The 16,504-nt window shown below is 47.7% G+C and overlaps 1 protein-coding gene across 1 annotated transcript in view; it reads right to left on the bottom strand.

Annotated features, from left to right (window-relative positions):
* The window catches only part of CHD6 (chromodomain helicase DNA binding protein 6), a 251,204-nt gene extending 243,134 nt beyond the window's left edge, over positions 1-8,070 (bottom strand). The window contains 1 exon segment of the mRNA XM_025216269.1: positions 7,816-8,070. The gene's annotated coding sequence lies outside the window, so the exon portion shown is untranslated.
* Positions 8,071-16,504: the final 8,434 nt, after the last annotated feature.

The following is a 16,504-nucleotide window of genomic DNA, read 5'->3' on the forward strand; positions in this document are numbered from 1 at the left end:
GAACCGCTGGGGGGGTATGGCCCCTAAAAACTCAATTGGTGCGCCCCTATTATTAAACTAGCCAACTGTCCATCAAGTATGACGGGCAGGGGGAGGGGCGGCCAGGGACAGAGGCCCGCTCTCACTCTTGCCACCCCTCCTCCCCCACACTGCTCTGGGGCTGGGCAAGGCCGCGCCCCCCTCCGTTCACTGGCCCCAGTCCTGCCACCCCATCCACTCCGTCACCGTCACCTGCAGGGCCCAGGGACGGGGGGGCATGGCCATTGGCGATGGCCTGACCCCCCTCCACTCATCTGCTCCATTTTCATGACCTGCAGGAAGCTGGGGGTCATCCATCATCTCTGCCGCCACCTGCCAGGGGGGAGGGGAGGCTGGGCGGGGACAGAGGCCCAGGGTAAGGCGCGCTCCCCCCATCATCAGGGAGCCTTGGCTGACTCAGAGGCTCAGGCCCCACCCTTCCCCCTCTCCTTCCCTCTCTGGGTAGGGCTTGGGATTTCCCACCCTTTCTACAATCAGCTCTTGCAGGCTTGTTCCAGCCTGCAAGAGCTCTTCACAAAAGTGGAGAATCTATGGATTTCTCTACTAAAAAGGGAAATCTGCGTTTTCTCTGATAAAAACAGAGAAGCTGTGGTTTTCTTCATTTTTCTCTGGGAAACTGAAACTGCCAAGCTTGCCTAGTATTGTATTGGCATCCATTCATTGTTACTAATGAATTTTTAGAAATGGAAAATTTCCCACAGAAAAATAAAGCACTGGAAAATTTTCCACCCCACATCTCTGGTAAATACAACCCTCTAACCTTACCTAATAAAAAACTCCCTCTAAGCCATCAACATATTGTTTTAGTTCTCCCATTTATAGAATGAGACCTCATAAGCAGGGATCCGGGTTTTCTAAGTTGTAATTCATGTTTTTCAGGTGATTATCCCTAACAAGTGTGTGAGAAAGTACATATATGTTTTATTGATTTGTACACAGGAGGGTAAATACACTCACATAATAATCCAAACCAAAAATCAAGTTATGAATTCACCTAATTAGCTGTGAGGTCAAATCAAAATCAAAGCTAAAATTCTTATTTCATCTCAGACTGCAAGTGAAAGCAAAACCAAAACTAAAACTGTGATAAATTTTTGTTTCACTTTCAATTCAGCAAACACACAGAGCAGGGTCTCATTTCTTTTCTTGAACTAGGGAAGCTGGAAGCGTTTGCACATGATCTGTTGGATTTTTTGGTTTGAAGTAGTCATAATAATGCCTAATCAGATAAAAAAAAAAACAAAAAACTCATGTGTGGCATCATTATAATGAAGTTCAAGCCACTGAAGGAAGGAAGAAAGTTGGTAGATGCAAATATTGTGGGCAGAAGTATGCTAACAACGCAACAAGAATGAAAAACATTTAATAACATGTAGAAACAGTCCTGAACAACTACAAGCCATATACAGAAAGCTAATATGCCTAAGTGGCAGAACAACAGCATCTGAGAAAAGTCTACTTCAGGAATCCCATGCAAGTAATCAAATTAATATGTTAAACAACACACAGTAGACCAGCATCTATATTGTTTTAAAACATTCTAATTTTAAAACCTGCTGATGCAACTCTGGATTATTTATTTATTTAAAATATTTGTATCCTGCTTTCCACTTGCAGTAAGCACCCAAAGTGGCTTAGGCTTAACAATTTTTTTTAAATTACGTAATAGTTAACTATTTCAACCCAGAAGAACGAGCTTAGTCCTCTGTCCGATGACAGAGGCCAGACTGTACTTCCCTTTGACTTTGCAGTCTCAGGACAACTGAGCAGCAAGTTGAGTAGCAGTGTTCTTTCTGGCAGGGAGGGGGGAAGCACGCTCCCTGCCACTTCTGCTTCTCCTTCTGATGGATGAGGCCAGACTAGAATAGGCTAAAATAAAAATATTTTCCCCCTTTTGTTGCAGCAACTTGGTAGCTCAAATGAAATAGCAGATTTGCAAAAACTGGAAAATGAAAATGCTGAGCTGCCAGGTCTGGGAGAAGAAGCAGCGGGATCCCTGCTTTCAAGATCGCTGTCACCAGATACGCGATCCACCATGAATTCAAGACAGTCAAGCTTTTTTTAATCAAGCTTTGTGGACAAAATGTCAAAAGAAGATCAAGAAAAAGCAGATGAGACATCAGCTCAAGTTATATTTGCAAGTGATACACCTCTTTCCATAACAGAAAAATCAATACTGGAAGGAACATTAGAAACTAATTCGCCTATCATATAAGTTACTGTCACGTTATCGCTTATCACATTCTCTCTTAACCATTGTTTGAACTCTGTCATACTCTCTATCAAAGGATTGGTCAAGCAGAATCACTGACTCTGATGTCAGATGGATGGACTGATATACAGTAAAAGCTCTGTTATCTGGCATCTATGGAGAATAGGGGGTGCCAGTTAATCAAATATGCCAGTTATCTGAGAGTTATACTTATCTCCAGCCCAGTGGGTTGGAGGGATCTTTGCCTGTTCAGGCTGCCACCCCTCCCACCACGTCCGGTGCAACAGGGCTTTCAGTCCCTGGCATCAGTGTGCGAGGGAACAGGGAGCGGGGCCCCATGCAGGCTGCTTTGCCCCAGGCCATGGTCCATGAAGAAAAAGTGGGACAACTCGCGGCAATGACAGATGCTGGTTAATAGAGCACTGCAGATGGTAAAGTGCCAGATAACACAGCTTTTACCATACAAGGAAATCCTTCATTGAACATTATGTCAGCAACACCTGAACCAATACTCCTGAAAGCAAATGCTACCAAATCTTATACAGGTGAATAGCCAAATTACTGAGTGAAGAGATTGAAAGTGCAGGCCCCTCCAGGGTACAAGCCCTTGTACTGATAATGTGAGTAACATGAAAAGTGAATGGCAAATATTAAAGGCAAAGTATCCTCATTTAATAGTATTTGGTTGTCTTGCTCATGGGTTGAATCTTCTGGCAAAGGAAGACAATATTGGCAAACTGCAAAGCAATTGTGAAGGTATTCAACAAGCATCATGTTGCTAATCAGACTTTGAAGAAATTACAGAAAGAGAAAGCAGGAGAAGGAAAGTGCACTTATTGCGAGGAGAAACTAGATGGGGCTTGGCTACAGAGTGTTTACATAGTCTGCTGCGCACAAAGAACTGTTTGCAGTGCGCTTCAATAGACAACACAGTATCCCAGATTATTCCCGTGAACATTCAGAAACAGATGCTCGACAACGATGTGTTCTGGGTTCAAGTTCAAGGAGCATTCAATTTGCTACTACCAGTTTCAGAAACTTGAGAGCCTATTCCAGAGATATTCTGATAATTGAACGAAAATCTAATTGAGCTTTTGCCTTCTTCACCTCTATCCAAAAAGGAAGAAGTAGTAGTAAAACAAATGTGTATTACTAAGAGATCTGAATTTTGCTCTCATCCAGTTCATCTGGCAGCAAACCTTTTGGATCCTCAACACAGAAGACAACATTTATCAGAAGATGAATTATCTTCTACTCTCAATACAATTATGGAAGTAACTAAGAATGTCCCCAGCATAGGCAAAATAGCTGGGATGACAGACACTGCCAAGTACCGCGCAAAAGAAAAACTTTGGAGCAAAGACAGCATTTGGCAGGCAGCAGAGAATATGTCTCCTCTCACATGGTGGAAGGGATACTGTAACACCAGACTGTTGTCCTTGATTAATCTAAGGATCCAAAGCCTTCCACCAACAGCAACTTCTTGTGAACGGATCTGGAAGGCTTTCAGCTCAATCAAGACAAAAAAAAGCCGAATAGATTAACAAATGAACGCACTGCTAAGCTTGTTTCTATTTCTTAAAATCTGTTGCTTCTGGAGAATTAGTCAGAAGCAAAATTAGTGAAGACGACAGCGTGATAAGTTGCTCTTACCCATAGACTCATTGGTAAAACCATCCTTTAGCGAAAGAGAAGGTGGTTCAAGCAGCTCTTAATCAGATTTGCCTCAATCTGATTCTGAAATGGAACTAATTAATGCAAGTGATTCTACAGATAGTGACAGTGAAACTGCAGGTGCCACAATGACCTCAGTGGAAAAGAGTTAAACTCTGCTGAAGTAGATGAGTGGACAACCACAGCACATCATGCACAGTTCTTTGGGTGTGCTAAAATTAGTGTGTCAACAGTTTTCAGTGCCCTCTTTTTTCCCTTAAATTTAAACAAAAATATAAGGGAAGTACATGCTATTGTGTATTGTCTTTACATTTTTACAAGTATTCCAATAAAAATAATTTCTTTCCACATAAGCTTTGAATTTGTTTGACTATAACACCACATTAAGTGTGCTGTATTTAATTTTTTTCCTAATCAAATATTTCAGGTTAAATACTTATGGATATAAAATTAACACAGGGTACTTTTTTGTTTTGTTTACTAAATGTAAGTCAAATAAGCATGCTAAATCAGACCACGCTCTATTTAGAGCATAGGAAATGTTACGGAAAACCCACATCTCTGGCATTTAACTCAGAAGAAAATGAAAAACACTTTAGCTTCCCAAAACAAAAGGGTAGAAAGTATTAAACTTCAGCAAAGGAAGACTAATTATTTCTCCTCAAAGCACGTGGACAGGGGACCCAGGCACAGCAATTCCAAATGAAGCTTGCCTGTCTAGAAAACAGCAGCTCCTCAAAGCAAATAACCAATTTTCTGACTGAGGGACATGGCATACTCCTTGGGCAATAGCGTAAATGATGTTACCAATCAGCCCAACCTTAATTCCTTTTTCAAAAGCAATATGGCAGGGTTCCCATTTGAATAAAGTAAATACAGGTTTCCCTTGCTTTATGCTGTACATGAGTTCCTGGAAAATGGCGCATAACTCGAATTTGCATAAAGGGAACCCACTTCACAATGTAACAACTAAAGATATGTTCCAAGACCTCGACTGTACTTTCCCCCAGACCCACTTCTACCACTTTTACAAGACAATTTTGGTACTCATCAACAGCAGGCAGTACACACAAGCACAGGGTGGTGGTCAATGTTACCATAAAGGGGATGGCAACTACAGAAACATATGTCACAGACAATGAGTGAGGAGCATAGATCCACACAAGAGACTATATTTTGGTGCACATCACTCCCACAATGCACTACACAAAGCAGCTGACTGTGGGTTTCCACTATACCGATCACATAAGACTGAATTTACTTTGCATTTAACAAATTTTGGGTATAAAAAGGGTCACTACATAAGAGCAAATTTGCACATACAGAACCCTAATAAAAGGAGGGAAACCTGTACATAGCGGAAGGGAGGGAGCAGGGGCGGGAAGAAAGGCAGATGCTCCTGGGTCTAGCCTAAAGAAGACTCTGGTTAACATGATGTAATGGGATAGTAACCAGACAGCATGCTTGGAGAAGCCTTTAAGACACAGGCACAAGATAAGTTGGCATGTTTACCACTCTCAACACTATCAGTTGTTTCCCTCATTTGTGGCCTCTGAAAGCATCTGCCATGCTCCCTAAACAGGGGCATATTCAGTGTAGAAATCCTAACCAGTAGCCTCAACTCATTGTTGAACTGCAAGTTAAAAATCACTTTCCATAAAGAAGTTAGTAAAAGAATCTACCATATCAAAAGCCAGCAGCTGACCCAGCAAAGACAGCCTTCTACACACTGATATAAAGCTAGTCTAATCCACCACCCCAGTTCCTGATTTTACTGCAAGTTTAGTGTAATTGTCAGGAAAGTGACTAAATAGAGAAAATATTAGCTGTTGTAAGAACAATGTTCTCACTAGCCAATAACATTAACTGATGATTTCTCTTCATCTCTTTATAGTTTGCTTGCATGTCTCTTTGACTTTTCAATGTTCACCCCAAGAATCTTACTAATCTGCACTAAGACACCTATTCAAATTACCAATAAAAGTCACTAGTAAGGACATGGGGAATTCAACAAAGCAATCACCAAATGATAAGGATTAAGGCTGTGTACCATAAGTGTGAAGTGACTGAAGCATGAATGAGATGCGATTAATGCAACTGTGATGTCTATTCTGTTGTGACATGGCTGCAATGTCACAATAAATCCGTGTCTGCTTTGTATGCAGCAAGACAGGCAAAACAGATTCTAGTGATGGAAACAAGTACCCAGTTACTTATAATAACTAACTGCTCTTCTACAACATTATTATTTGAATCAGAGTTGAAGTGGCCCTTGCTTGCTATAAGGCCAGGTAAACAGAAAGTCCCTGCCTTTGTATGAATGGGTTTCTCACTTAAACATAAAAGTTTAAAGAGCTCATTCTTAATATACTTTAAACACCATAACTTTAACTAACATTGCACCAAAAATATAAAATTAAAAAAATAAAAGTCTCACATGAAAAAAAAATCTGTACTTTTTTGATGAGCCCAGACCTTATCTGAAAGTGCAGCTAAATAAACCTGTCAGAGGATATTTGTGGCCTCATATTTGGAGTAGCTCTCACCTTCTGGTAGTATGCTGGGCTACTAAACACTCACTAGTCAGTGAACATCCTAAATTCCATTTTAGTAATCTTAGCTCCCACAATAGAGTCCCAAGCAGTAGTCTGCACAGTACTACACAAGTGGATTCAACTGGTTCCATATTAAACTGTAGCACACTTACTTCATGGATTACTGGCAAATGGCATCATTGGTCCTAGATTTGGAGGCTTGGATTGTTCCATATAATGTCATCCAGCCCTATATGATAAGCCTGAGTCTAGAGCAGGGGCTGGCAATGTTTTTGAGCAGAGTGCCAAAAATACTCACAACCTCAACTTGTAAGATGTTGGCTTGCCAGGGGCTGACAGTGGGGAGCCTTGTTGTGGCGGCGCAGCCCTGGCCCCTTACCTACCAAAGGTGCGCATGATAAGCAAAATGCCTTTGCATGACATGCTCTGGCACCTGTGCCATGGGTTGCCTACCCCTGGTCTAGAGTGACTCTGTCATGCTAAAAAATGATTCACTTTGGAGTGACCATAAAACCAGCTGGATCATACTGATTTCATATTGCACTACGCAAGCTAAGAGTCAGACTGGTAAGCAAAGTAGACAGGATGCTTTTGTCCTGTAAATTTCAAGAGTAGTATAGTCCTCCCTTTAAAAATTGTAGGTACATCACAATCCACATATAAGCAATAACTTCTGAGCCCCCAGCATTTCAGAAAGAAGGGGCAAACCTGCAGCTTAAGATAGCAAATGATAGAGGAAGATCAGAAAGGGGCTACCTTTATTTTTTCAACTCTCCATCAGCACAAACCTCCAGCCCCAAATTGCACCAAACTTGGTCATGGCTGCATGACTGCATATGACTCACTAGTGCTCCGAATCCATGTCGAGGCAGGTATCTGTACCAGTTTGCGGGCCTCCAGGCAAGGGAAACCCGCAGCGAGTGGGACCGGACCCAGGGGAGGAGCAGTTGCCTCGCGGGTGCCCCAGCCTCCTAGCGTGACACCCTACCCACGAGGCTGGAACTTCTCTGGGCGCCATCGTTCCATCTGCTACCTCAAGCCACTGTCGAGAGGGCAGAGCAGCCCGCCCCGCCGCGCTCCCGCCCCGGGGACCCGGGCCACCGGGCCCCAGGCATCGGCCCCCGTAGGCGGAGCCCACGCGCCACCCTGCAGCTCTTCGCACAAGGGCACCGCGCGCCAAGAGCCGCTGCCCCGCAGGCCGGGCCGCCCGGCTGCGCCCGCGGCCGCAGAGTTCATTCATAGCACGGCCCACGGGCCCGGCAGCAGCCGCCGCCAGCGCCTCGGGCCGCCCGGCCGGGCAAGGCAGGCAAAGCAAAAGTTCAGAGCAGAACTTACCTAAGATGGCTCCTGCGGCAGCCAAAACACAAACAGCTATTATTTGGTGAAGTTTAGCCCCGACACCCGCAAAGACAGCCTAGCCCGATCGCGGCCCGCCCCAGCTGCGCCGCCACTGGGCCCCCACAGCCCCCGACCGCCTGCCATTGGAAGGCAGGCCTGTCAGCCAAGCAAAGCCCGTTTCAAGCTTGGCTGCAGCGCACTTATTGCTAGCTCCATTGTGCTCCTATTTGCATTGATGTGATCGCTCCTAGGATTGGCTGTGCCGGGCCGTACAACCGCCCCTCTTTTCCCTCTCTGCCAGCTCCTCGAGCCTCCAGCTTTGCAGCTTATGTCGCCTTTGGCTCTGCTGCTCGCTGCGCTCTAGGCCTCCAGTGCTGCCACCTGGGGTAACTACAGCTTCAACTTTCCAGGGGCTTGTAGAGGGCAACAAAGATTTTCCATCGCATCCTCCAATCAAGGGGGGTTTTACTTACTCCGGCCAGCATTAACGGAAAGGAGGAAAAAAAAAACCCTCTCCCTTTCGCATTCCACTCTTTGCTTGCCTTTCATTTCCCGGATGTGAAATTTTCTGCATAAAAACACAGCATCTAAAGCTGGGATGTGCAAGCCCTGAGCAAGGCTTTGCAGTGCATCCTCGGTGGTCTGGGAGAAAAGGAGAGAGGCACGGGCTGGGATATCAGTTTTGGGGGGGCTGCATCTTTTGAATGATAAGCTAATCATGAGTACAAATTGCACTCCCTCCCTCTATCTAGCACCTGATGACTGCAATGAGAGTTAATAAAATTAAATTAAATCAAGCCTTTTATTTTCTATTTGTTTTTTACTTTTTGTATTTCATAGGTGCCCACCGCATACAGTGCTAATGCATGTAATTAGACAGCCACTTGATGTTGGGTTTCATATACCTTTAATTTACTGAAGAGCTGAACAAGGATCTAAAAAACATTGTTGCCTTTTGCCCTTAAGGAGCCATGGTTTCTTTCTGCAAACTTGCTCTGACTGGGATAATGTTCCTGGTCAGACTTTTTGCCACAAAGATCCAAAGCACTAAACTGGGGATTGGTAAAATTTTCCCAAATGTGTGCCAAATGCAAATTCCTGCCTTTCACAAGAACGGGACAAGACCAGGGGTTAGAGCAAGGGTGGGCAATTACTTGGGCCCACAAGCCACATAGGGAGTTTTGCTGAGCGCTCATGCGCTGAGTCAGCACCCGCTCTTTTCCCCCCCTCCCCCGAACAACTCACCAAAACTGTACGGGGGACGGGGCCATGAGAGAGCAGGTGTGGGATGTGCAGGTAAGGCCAGTGTTGCAGGGCAGGGTCATGGGGCAGTAACAGCACAGGCCTGGGGCCCAGGGCACATCTGCGATCCACTGCCTGCATGCCCCTGCAGCAGGTGCTAGTTCTATGGGCAGGGGCATGCAGGCAGCGGATCGTGGCTGTGCCCCAGCCCCGCGCTGTCACCTCGCCAAAGTCCCGGCCCTCAAAACTGCTCCCTGACCACCCGTGGCCCCATCCCTTCGGCCTGGCTGCACCCCCTGCCCGCACGGGTCCTGGCCAGTCTCCATGGAGACCCCAGAATCACAGGATGGTGACAGCACACAGGGGCCAGGGCCAGGGCAGAGCCCCAGTTCTGTGGCCAGGGGTGTGTGCAGAGCAGATTGCAGCTCTGCCCTTCCCTGGCCCCAGTGTGCCGTCATCACCCCATTATCCTGGGGTCTCCATGGAGATGAACCAGGACCCATGCAAACAGGGCTTGTGGCCAGGCAGATGGAATGGGGCCACTGGTGGGCAGGGATCTGTGTCCAGGCCTGAGGCTGGGATCTTGGGACAGTAACAGTTTGGGGCTAGTGCTGGTACAGAGCAGTGATCCACTTGCCACACGACCCTGCCCACAGAACCCATGCTCATCACAGGGGCATGCAGGGAGCTGTCACTGCCCCACCCGCTCATCTCACTCCTGGACACTGCTCCCTGCCAACCCATGGCCCCATCCCAGCTGCCTGGCCAAGCTCCCTGCCCGCACAGGTCCTGCCCCCAGTGGTGGGTGCAGGGAGGACAGGCCAGGGTGCCCAGGAAGCAGGGCCGGATCCGGCAGTGACGGCAGCCAAAAGGAGCTGCCATTGCCAGGGATGCCAGAAAATGGAGTCTGGCTACCATGCTGTCCCACCCCAGCTATGTGCTTACGGGCAGCAGGACCAGCTGCACACGCCATGGCCCAGGCTGCTCACCCACGCCCAGGCCAGGTGGGACTGAGGGACCTGTCACAGGCCAGACAAAATCCCTCAGCAGCCTGACACCACTCATCTGGCCTGTGGGTCAAAAGGGTTGGGTACCGCTGCTCTGAAGTTATTCCACATATTGCAGGGGCCTCTCAAAACATGCTGACAGTCTGTAAATGCATAATACCACTTAACAGGTTAGAAATAGGCCCTCAGACCTCCTGGTTTTTTGCTTGCTTTAATTGTTTTGCTTTTTATGTTCAAACAGATACCTCTGGTCCTGAAAGTCATGAGTAGATGTAACTGGACATGTTAGTCTGAAGTTAGGCAGAAGGCAGGGTTAAGTGGCACTATAGGGTAAATAAATGAGATGAATAAGCTTTTGTAAGCAATAGATATTCACCAGACTGAAGAAAGCAGGAAAGTCATGACAGTTGCCAGGGCTCTTTCCTACCCATGTCAATTTTGTAAGAGGTATGAATGACCCCTACTTTCATATATGCTACAACAGGTTTTCACTAAAGATCAGCAGGTTCCCCTTGGGTTCTCATGTACTGCATTTGTCCTTCTGCCTCCCATTTTATGGCCTGTCTCCAGTCTGCTCCCAGTATTCTCTCTCTCTCTCTCTTCTGGTTCCTTTCACAGGAGCATTTTTAATGGATTTGGGGAAGGATTCAGCCCTCTAGATTAACTGCTTAGAGCGTATCCATTTCAGTTCCCTTTTTCATATCAGCCAACCTGTTTTTCAGATGGTAATCAATAGTAGGGTATAAATTGATGAATAAAGTCTCTAGATTTTGTTGTCCTAGGCAACTCACTACCACAAATGGCAGTGTGTTTCAGATAGAGGTGGTCCACCCATTTCAGAAAAGTCCTGTTGCCAATCTGGAATCCAATATGGCTGCTGTGAATTCACATTTTAGTCAATATTTCATACAGTTAGAAAATTAATTCCAATCACGAAACCAATATTGTATGAACTGAGGAGATCAATCATAACATTTCTATTATGGTAGCCATATTGGATACCAAGATGGCTGACACATTAGCACATATGCATTGATTCAATGTAATTTTAAAAACCTAGTAAACTATATTCTAATACTAAACTCTCACAAATTCTATCACTACAAATTTCATAGCAGGCCTACAGTACTGAAAACATAACTCAGGCTAGCCTACTTGTTTGAGTTATACTGAATAAGAATACATTTTTTTAATTTCAGAATGAAGATAAATCAAATATTAATAATACATAACTTGATGGCAATGAAACTCACAGACATATGTTTAACTCGAGGCAATAGGAAAATGTAATAGTTTAATCCAATGGTAATATAATGGTAATACAACATTATGTATAACATTAATACAAGGGATAATTTCAGTTTTTCAGATCTCTTCATCACTTGAATCTGTTTCTGAATCAGTTTCTGAATCCCTGTAGTTATTATATGGATTGGAACATTGTGGAGAAGCAAGAAAAACCCTGTTTGCACCCTCAGCTGCCAAAGAAATAAACTTACCTGCACCAGCAACAACAAAGGACTAGCAGCTGCCATGGCAGCCCTGCTTTATTAGCAGCTGCTTGGTCTGGATTGGACCTCCCTGCAGCTGTGCTGGTATTTCTAGCCGAGCACCGGGACCAAAAGAGGTGGACAACGGACCCAAGAAGGGAGCTGGAACACCAAAGTGCTGGGACACTAAAGCTGAAACCTCAATAGATGGGGACATCTCCAGCCTGAGAGCTCAGAAGAGCTCTGACCACCTGGGACACCGCCAACCCCACAGCAGCAAGAGCTGAAGGAAAAACCAAGACGGAACTGCCCGGGGAACAAGGCAACCATGGGAGAGCCGACAACTCTCTAAAGGAAGTCTTTTGTTTTACCTTTTATTTACTTTCATTGCGGATAGGAGAGGGAGGGAGCCCCTTAGGCTGAGTCCCAGTCACCTGAGGGGGGGAAAAAAAGCCAGCGATGGTCTTGGACTGGAGGGACACTGATAGAAGTATCATATTCCAGTACTCACACGGCGCTGAGTTAGTAAGGGCCTTAAAGGGCATCTCACACATGAAACAGACCTCAGCAGTGACAACACTGAGAACCAACACTGGTGCATAAAAGGCTGTTACATGCACCCAAGTTTGTAGGTGAGTGTCACAGAGCACTCAGGGGCTCTGTGCCTGAAGAGGGGAAAACTGCTAGAAAAGGAGTCCTAGCAGTGGCTAAGGAGCGCAGCTGGGGGTTGCCGGGGCAACCAGGGAAGGTCAGCTGACCAGAGGGGGCAGGGCTTGGCCCTTATAAAGCCCAAGAAGCTGAGCCCAGGGGCAGTTCACTGCCAGCAGCCAGAGAGGCAGGAGCTCCCTAAGGCAGGAGGTGAGGAAAAGCTTGACCACAGCGACAGCCCTCAGAGGCTTGAACAATGTTGTTTTAGCCAGGCGGCTTCAATTTATGTTACAGCCCAGGGGCTTGTGTTTTGTTGTTGTTTAAACCGGTGGTTTGGGTGAGGCTATTCGGGGTTGGAGGAGGCCTCATAGGAGACCCACAATAGCGTGGGGATCCAGGCACCAGTAAGGGCGCAGTTTATGGGGTGTGTAGACCCCAGGCCCAGAAAGGGGGCAACCTTGAGAGGCCCAAGGGTGGGTGCGGAGAGCCCCAGAAAGGGGGCCACCTTATTGAGAGGCCCAAGTTGGGCACAGCGAGCCCCAGAAAGGGGGCCAACTTATTGAGAGGCCCAAGGGTGGGCGCGGAAAGCCCAGATAGGGGGCAGTATTGTAGCAAAGCCCCAGGTTTGGGCACAGGGAGCCCCTGATAGTGGGGGTTGCATGTTAAGGAGGCCCAAGTTTGGCACTGGAAAGCCCCAGGAGGGGGCAGCAAAGGAAGGAAGGCACGGGGAGAACAGCAAGGGGTCGAATAGTATTGAGACAACGGTGATTACATCTGCGAGGCTTAGGCTGCAGTATTGGGGAGGAAAGGAGCCGCAGACAGCGCCCCCTGGCAATGGGGCAGGAGAATGGCAGCCTCCCGCTAATTAACATCAACTAATTAATTAACATCAAGGCATGGCAGGCGAGAAGGTGGGTGGTTGCCGCAGGAACAGGTGAGCAGGTCACAGTTTGGCTTGGCTCCGAAGCTTTACCTGTTACAATGGTGCATTGGCCGGGAACGTTTCATACGGCAGTACGCATCATTGGATGCTGGTTTGGCCGTATCGGGGAAAGAATCCTTGGGCCCAGAAAGAGAGAGGGCAGAGGCCTAGCCCAGATCCAGAGTTTCAACCACAGGTTGTGGTGTTGCTACAGCAAGCAATACAAGGCCTGCGGGAAGCCGCTAGGCGACAGGCTCTGTTAGCAGAAACGATGGAAAGCACCCACACATGACCGGCGATCCAGGTGGGGGTGTGTGGCTATAGAGCCAGGAGGGACCCTGAGGTAGGAAATGAGCCACCCGCGGTCACGGCTGAAGTGACAATAGATGAGCAAGGCAAGCCTGGAGAAGAAGAGGTCATGCAGCTGCTAGTACCTCGGCGATATCGACGGGCTGTTATGAAGGTGGCTCATGAAATGGGGGGACATTTGGGCCGGGACAAAACTGAAGCCTGCATTAGGGCGAGATTCTTTTGGCCCGGACTGCTGAGAGAAGTGGCGAGATATTGCGTCTCGTGTCTGGTGTGTCAAAAAGCAGACCCAAGGCGCCCCCCCAAAGGCCCCTTTAATTCCTATGCCTTTGATAGAGGTCCCGTTCTAACGAGTGGCCGTGGACATCGTGGGGCCACTTCCCCGAAGTAATACTGGGAACCAATATATTTTAGTAATACTAGATTATGCGAGCAGGTACCCGGAGGCTGTACCGATGAGGACAATATCGGCTCCAAAGGTGGCAAGCGAACTATTGAAAATATTCTCGCGGGTAGGACTCCCTAGGGAATTGTTAACGGACCAGGGGACAAATTTTACTTCACGTGTTTTTGAGGGAGTAAGTAAAGCCCTAGGGATTAAGCATCTGAAGACGGCTATCTATCGCCCCCAAACAGACAGACTGGTGGAACGTTTCAATCAGACTTTGAAACAGATGTTAAAGAAGTTCGTGACCGAGAGACCGCAGGACTGGGTTAAAATGATACCACCTTTGCTGTTCGCAGTAAGAGAGGCTCCCCAAGCCTCCACAGGGTTTTCACCCTTTGCACTATTATACGTCCAACAACCCCGGGGAATACTCGATTTGATTAAAGAAGGTTGGGAGGAACAACAGGGTAAAGACCAGAACTTGATACAATACGTGGTACAACTGCAAGAGCGACTGGGGGCCGCTCGAAGTGAGGTTGTAGGAAATCTCAGAGGCGCCCAGCAATGCCAGGCGAGATACTATAATCGAGGCGCCCGGGAAACGAAGTTTGAGGAAGGGGACCGCGTGTTAGTTCTATTACCGAATAGAGAGAGTAAGCTGCTCGCCCGGTGGCAGGGACCCTATGAAGTCACACGCTGAGTGGGGCCCTTGGATTACGAGGTGTATCAGGCCGATAGACAGAAGAAGAAACAGATATATCTGGGAGGAAAGGAGCCGCAGACAGCGCCCCCTGGCAACGGGGCAGGAGAATGGCAGCCTCCTGCTAATTAACATCAACTAATTAATTAACATCAAGGCATGGCAGGCGAGAAGGCGGGTGGTTGCCGCAGGAACAGGTGAGCGGGTCACAGTTTGGCTCGGCTCCGAAGCTTTACCTGTTACAGTGAGACTGGCCAGAGAGTCTCCCAGGCTCTTTTGGGTTCTTTTCTCCAACAGGGCCAGGCCTTGTGAAAATAGTCCACCACCCTCAAGACAGATTCAAGCTGTTGCTGGCGGCCACTGTCAGCAGTCAGAAAGGCCCCAGAGACTGTAAGACCTACCTGAGTTCCTTTGTCTTGTGGTGTTCTTCATTTCTCTTCCATCTACCAAGCCTCAACTGAATAACCTTGGGGGATGGCTTAGCCGCCAGTTCCTTGAGTCCAGCCCAAGAATACCGAGGACCTAAAGGAGCCAAGCAAAGAAGAAGAATGCCCATGGAGAACTACAACAGAACGGATGCTTTAACAGCTGGGTGGTGCTTGGACGGGGTGTAGGCAAGGCAGGAACCTGTAACAGGTTGCCCTCCCCAGAGGCATTTTTTTGTGGCCCATGAGGGGCACCCCTGAAGTCCCTTAATGTTTCACTTCTCTCCTTCGTCTCGTATCCCGCCTTTACTTGTGTGCCACGTCTTGATGTAAATATTATTTAGATACTCTTACAAGGGTAGACTGCCTATTGTACTTCTATGTTGGGGTTCTCAGACACCATAGGCCTTGCCCCCCATCTTTCTCTAGCTAGGCCTACTAGTCTAAACCCACCAGATAGGGTTTGACTCTGAGGCTCTAGCTCCTTAATCCTTTTAGGGCCCGGGGCCTTCCTTTTTGCTTTCAATATGGAGCCCAGGCTTTCTGGCCCAGAGGCCTGTCCACTAGGCATGAAGCTAGAAGGCTGCCAGTTCCAGTCTGGGCAGTGGCCCAGAGCTCCCACTGCCCAAGGGCACCCTTTCTTTTAGCTCAGGCTACTAGCCAAGATCCCCCCACTAGGACCCGGCTTAGAAGTCCTGCAACCAGCTCTGAGCTACTCATCCTATACGACTGCACACTCCAGTACTAGGCCCTTTGGCCTTTTATTACTGCGCCCAAGGTACTAATGAGGCCTCCTCCTCCCCTACAGCCTTGACCACAAACCACCGGTTTATCAATCAAAAAAAAAAAAACCTATCAACAATAAGTCCATGGCTATAACCATAAAAAAAATAGAAATTAAAGAAGGCAGCATGCCAGCTTACATTTTTTCCATGGCTCTGTGCTTCTGCTTCCCACCATATGTGACACTCCTCCTTGTGGGGCTGCCGCCGCTTATCTCAGAGTCATCAGCAGGGATCCGGGTTTTCCGTTTCCCACAGAAAAAAGGAGAAAACCATGGATTCCCAGTTTTTATCGGAGAAAATGCGGATTTCTCTTTTTAGCAGAGAAATCCGTGGATTCTCCGCTTTTGCAAAGAGCTCTTACAGGCTGGCACAGCTTTATCCTGCTAGAGCCGATTTGCAAAAAGGGCGGGAAACCCCCAGCCCTGGCCTGAGTGGGAGGAGAGGGGGGAGGGTGGGGCCTAATCCTCTGAGGCAGCCAAGGCCAGGCTCAGGCTCACACTCACCCTTTGCCCCTGGAGCATGGAGGTAAGTCGGGCTTGGGGCAGGGCTGGGGATAATGGTTGGGGGCTGAGGGAGTGGAATGTGCTGCCAGCCCCAGGCAGCACATCACAGCTGGGAGCAGGGCCAGGGGGTGAGGGCAGGGGTGCCTCCCTACGGGGGTGCTTTGCAGGCAAGCAATGTGGGGTGCAGTGTGGTGGTGTGCCCACCACGTGTGGGCCACACACATGCTGTCTGGCCTCCTGCCCAGAGGAGGGGGAGAGGGAGGCTGG

The sequence above is a fragment of the Alligator sinensis genome, unplaced genomic scaffold (assembly GCF_000455745.1).
Source record: "Alligator sinensis unplaced genomic scaffold, ASM45574v1 scaffold338_1, whole genome shotgun sequence".
In the NCBI taxonomy this organism is placed as follows: domain Eukaryota; kingdom Metazoa; phylum Chordata; order Crocodylia; family Alligatoridae; genus Alligator; species Alligator sinensis.